Source organism: Pinus tabuliformis, chromosome 3_1, assembly GCF_031772625.1.
Source record: "Pinus tabuliformis cultivar Carrire ecotype Pingquan chromosome 3_1, CPIR1, whole genome shotgun sequence".
Lineage (NCBI taxonomy): Eukaryota > Viridiplantae > Streptophyta > Pinopsida > Pinales > Pinaceae > Pinus > Pinus tabuliformis.
Genome location: NC_142301.1, coordinates 134448888 through 134454887, shown reverse-complemented (window position 1 = coordinate 134454887; position 6000 = coordinate 134448888).

Here is a 6000-nt window from a genome sequence, read left to right as displayed (position 1 = left end):
TCATTTTCTGTGTACCGGCGCAGTTCTCTGGCACTGTTCTGTATCCGGTGATGCCTCCTGGTCGCAGTATTACGGATGTTGAAGACAATGTAATGATTGATTGGGTCAGTTCTCCGGGCAAAGCCAATAGCGACGATGCAGAGTTACCACCTCGGGCAGAATCAATCAACGGCGAGGATTGATGGAGAAGATCAGACGGCGGAGGAGGATTTCGGAAGGCCTTTTTTGGCGGAACTTTACGCCCCGAAAAGTCAGACTTGATGATGTCAGGCGAAAGCCACGCGTCAACAGGAGGCTTTATCGGGCTCGTCCTTACGGAAACCGCTCGTTGGTCGACGGCGGTCCGATAAAATGGTGGTTTTAGTCACGCAGTTTTGTGCTGCCGCTAATGTCCTCGTCAACCTTTTTTCATTGTAATGCTCTATCGTCCTCTTGTTTGTGCTTTTTGGTGGTGATGTCTAGGGATATTGAGTCCTGGGCTCTCGTTTTTACTTATGAAAACAAACAGTCAAGCGCCGAGGGCCAGAATTTTTCAAACAGAGGGCTGGCTTTAGCCCCCTCCGAGGTTGCTACCTCTTTGTAAATATTTTTCTCTTTTCATTTTACTTAATAGAATAGTCTTTACTCAGAAAGAAAAAAAAAAAAAAGATTTATTTAGATTTTTAATTATATAACTTATCGTGACTTGGAAATTATCAACTAAAAAGCATGAATTGTGGGTCTTGCATGCCATCAACTCTAAATCACATGGTGAATTGCATGACAAAAGAACCATTAAGGATTTATATATGTTAAATACTATATTACATGTTAATTGATTATGGACGTACATTAGTATATATTTTATAACACACATAAATATCAATATCAATACTTACAACAACCTTATGCTCACATTGTCTACATTTATTCAAGAATCCATATCTTATTTCTATTTCATTGCAATATTCATTTACTAAATAAAGTAAATATATACACTAGAAGATTCACTCTATAAGATACTCACATCATGCCATTATATGAATGGGATCAAGACACCACAATAAGAATCATTCCAAAAGATACTTTTACCGCACTATTGATGACCAACTAACTAAGTTTTTACATTTGAATCTTATATCTTGGAGCCTATACCTATTAATAGAGAAGCAAACAAATTCTCTCCTCTATATACTAATAATTTTGCTTTGTTTGTAAATAATAATGCTAAAAGGAATCACATGTCATCCTTCCATGAATATAAAGGAGGTGTTTCTAAGCTCATCCATGTCAAATCCCTAAAAGCTCCAAGATATCGATCTCCAAAGAAACCACAAGTGGAAACTACATTTTATATTTCATCCATGTCCTTAGTTGTGAGCACAGGGGCTTCACTCAATGAAACTTTGACACATCACGTGTGTTCTTGGCATACTAAACAATACCCTTAATTTGACTATATATTGGAAAATACCTCTAAAAATCACATTATTTAATGCCCTACCATTATGAACCCAATACGCCTTCCCAATTTAAAAAACCCTACTTTCACTAGATATTGTAGGTATCCATTTTTCATTAACATTTTTTGATACCCCTTTATATTTGTTGATTAACTTTGAGCTCCATTTTTTATACCTATCAATATAAAAACCCTCTACCCCCTATTATATGTTCAATATATTATGTCATTTTTTCCTCAATATATATCCCCCAATATGAATGCACGTGGTATGATATTACTTCCCCGGTGAAGACCCTGTGGTTGTGAGCTTAACATAAAGAGAACCAATATTCTCTTCTAAATTTTTTACTTTGGTAGTTCCAGGAATTGATGAAACATCATCTCCCTGATGGTGAACCTAGCAAGTGCAAGTTGCCCTAGAGAGCATCCCTTCCTTGAAGCTATTTCCTTTATCTTTTCAATATTCTCTGCTTTTGGCATTGTTTGTATAAATAAATAAAAAAATTGATCAATAATTTTATAAAAAAGGCTCAAAAATGAATGAACAATAATATGCAACGTTATGAATGCAGCCATTAATAGAAACTATAAAGATAGACATTGATTTATAATTATTTAGTGTAAATTTTAGTTTTTACCTTCATTAACAAGCCCATCAATCACACTACCATTGTAATTTCTTTTCTAAGTGTAATCAATTTTAGTTTTACACTGCAAATACATTAACAGAAAATAAATTTAAAACATAATTTTTAAATGCTATAGTAATATATATAATGGCATATCATTATGATGGGATTTATTTCCACATTAATACTCTTCCAAAAATATCATATGAATTTCTAAATAGTTCAATGTGCTATATGCACCCAAATTAATTTCAAACAAAAACTACAAAGAAAGAAGAAATTTGTTGCACTAGAAAAAAACAAATTTCATTCTACAAGTTATAGTTACCAAACCTCTCAAGTAACAAAAAAAATCCAGACTTACACTCTACAACCTACAATGATCTCTAATGTCAAACAAAACCTTACTTACCCTCTACAACATAAGGTGATTCAATCTCTAATATCAATGAAAAAAATAGTTTCAAAAAATATACCTACAAAATAATCTAAAACATATATAAAATAAAATTAAAACAAAACCCAACTTAAAAAAGTAAATACAAAAATAAATAAGTATATATCCATTTTAACCTAAAAACTTTTAAAAATATAAAAAAAACTAATATATATCCAATTTGGCTTAAAATAATTTAAAATACAAATAATTTAACAACTTGAAATCATTTAGAGATATAAATAAATCGGCATCATAATTATACACCAACAACACATTATTTTCCACACTAATAATTATCCAACATCCTTGTTGCTTGGAAGGAAGGCACACTACAAGGTCCTCTTCTTATTCCATACCTCTGTATAAGGATTATGCTTTCATCTCAATAGGGTTTTTCAATATACCTCATTCCACCATAAACACATTGTTATTCACACTCATAATTATCCCATCAATCTTTCATACATTCCTTTCTTGAAAAATTCTAACATCTTGGTTAATCACTAATGACATTCTACCACAAATTCCAAAACATATCCTTACACAACACCTAAATTCTAAGTCATAGAACCCAATATCAATCTTGCAATCGGTACTTGTCTATAAATCACACAACATATTCCCTACATAGTCACTTTCGTGGAAGGTAAATTTATTCTCCCGACTTTGCAGTTCCGAAGACCTTAGGTGTAGCTAGTCTTTGCACAACTAGTTTTTCTCTATGCATTGAGTTTAGACCTTGCATCCTATTTTGATTTGCATACCAAAATGCATGAATATAATTGGAAGTAGCAGGATCACTTATCCTTGTCTTAGAAAGTTGCAGTATAAGAACTTAAAAACATTTAGTAACCATTTCTAACTAATTTAAAACATATATAAAGAAGTGTGAAGGACATGACGAGGGTTCAACAGTTGATTATTAGGTTGTCATGTTGAGTTTTTCTATATTATGGCACCTCTACAGTGTAGGTTTTAACCCTGTACAGAAATTACTTGCATATCAATTCTAAAACACAAAAAATAAACAATGCGAGAGAATAACACATAAAACACATATACACAGAGATTTTCCCCTGGATCCCAAAACCGAGACTACCAGATTGATTTTTCATTATGTTCCTTTCAATGTTACAATACATATTTATACATGCCGAAGCATTCAATACAAAGGACCGAAAACCATCGCGTGCAAAACCATGTGCGAAAACCATGCACAAAGCCATAGGTAGGTCTGCCAACCTAATATAGGGTCCAAAAAAAAATTCTCGGGGCGCTACCCTGGATCCTGTAGAGGGGGCTACCCACCCCCCTCAAACCCCCTGGACAGGGGGGCTGCCACCCCTCCTGTGACCCCCCACTGCGCAATCAGTGCAACGAAGGGGGGCTTTTCCCCCCTCTAACCCCCCTGGTTAACTAGGTGGGCTATTCGTGGAAAGAATATAACACAACCCAACATTCTCCCACTTTTTGTTTTCTTTCCACAGGAGAGCTTATTCATTTATCCAACCTTGAAATTCCCATTGTTTCTCTACACCAAGAGAACTTCTCAGAGCTCACAGATTTTGTCAATGGATTTGCAGTATTCTTCAAAGTGTCCACCTTTACCAGCAACACCTTTTTGTCTTCTATCATATCCCTCACAAAGTGATATTGAACCTCAATGTGCTTAGTCTTTGAATGGTAAGCAGGGTTCTTTGCCAAGGAAATTGCACTTTGGCTGTCTTAGTCTATCCTTATATCTCCCTTTACTAACCCCGTACTTGAACACAATCTCTGCAACCAAACTTCTTCCTTGCTTGCATGAGTGGCTGCCATGTATTCTGCTTTTGTAGTTGATAGTGCCACTACAGATTGTTTCTTACTCATCCAACTGACTACACCTCTAAATAGGTTAAACACACACCCACTTGTAAATCTTCTATGATCCCGATCTCCAGCTCGGTCTGCATCAAAAAAGCCACGAATATCCAACACTCTGTCCAATCCTGGTCTTCCTTGGTAGCACAAACCATAATCACTAGTTCCATGCAAATACCTAAAAACCCGCTTCACTATTGTCCAGTGCTCCTTCCTGGTTTTGACATAACCCTACTCAATACTCTCATTGCATGTGCAATGTTTGGTCTAATACAAACCATTGCATACAATCGGCTACCGATTGCACTAGAATATGGAACACGGGACATGTCCTTTTCCTCTTCTAGTGTCTTCGGACACTGTTCAGCAAATAACTTTACACCTACAGGAATACGAACCTTCACTGGTTTACTATCCTGCATATTAAACCTCTACGGTATTGTCTCGACATACTTCCTCTAGTTTAACTAGAGCTTCCTCTTTGCCCTGTCCCTTTTAATTTCCATGCCCAAAATATAGTTTTCAACACCAAGATCTTTCATGTCAAATTTGGAGGACAATTGGATCTTCAAATCCTGGATAATTTCTTTGTCATTTCCAACCAACAACATATCATCCACATAAAAGACTAGATAAATAACACGGTCACCAATTAATTTAAAATACACATAGTGATTTTCTTTGCTTATGGTGAATCCAAGTCCCCATATAAATGCATCAAATTTCTGGTACCACATCCTTGGTGACTATTTTAACCCATATAGAGACTTATTTAACTTGCATGTCAGTTCTTTCTCACACTTCACTACAAAACCTTCAGGTTGCTTCATGCAGATCTCCTCTTCCAGATCCCCGTGAAGAAATGTTGTCTTCACATCCATCTATTCTACCTTAAAATCAAAAGCAGCAGCAAAAGATAAAAGTAATCTAATAGAAGCTATCTTGGAAACAGGAGAAAAAATATCACCAAAATCAATTCCTGGCACCTGGGAATAACCTTTGCTACCATCCGAGCTTTGTATTTCTCCACCTTTCCTTCTACATTTGTCTTCTTCTTGAACACCCATTTGTTGCCAATGGGTTTCCTTCCAGCCGGAAACTCCACCAGATCCCAAGCCTCATTTTTGTGCAAAGATTCCATTTCATCAACCATGGCCTCTTTCAAGAGTTTACCATCCTCTGAATCCACTGCTTCCTTCACAGTTCTAGGATCATCATCAGTAACAAAGACAGTAGAAATTGAACAGAAAGCAGTTGGACTATACCTTTCTGGTTGTCTTCTTTCTCGAACTGATCTTCTCACACCCAGAGTTTGTGGCTCTTCATCTTCTGATTCCTCCTTTGCTGTAGAGTCTGATTCTTCCTCCTTAAGCTCAAACTCTATCTTCTCAGGTCCCTTTGGTTGGACTTCATGTTTAATAACATCTTTCAGTTCTTTGAACACCACATCTCGGTTGTACACAACCTTCCTTGTCACTGGGTTCCAAATCTTATAACCCTTTAAACCATCCTTATACCGAATAAAGATGCACTTTTCAGATTTACTATCCAACTTGGTTCTTTTCTCCTTTGGAACATGTACATATGCATCACATCCAAATACCCTCAGATGTGAAAGAGAGGATTTC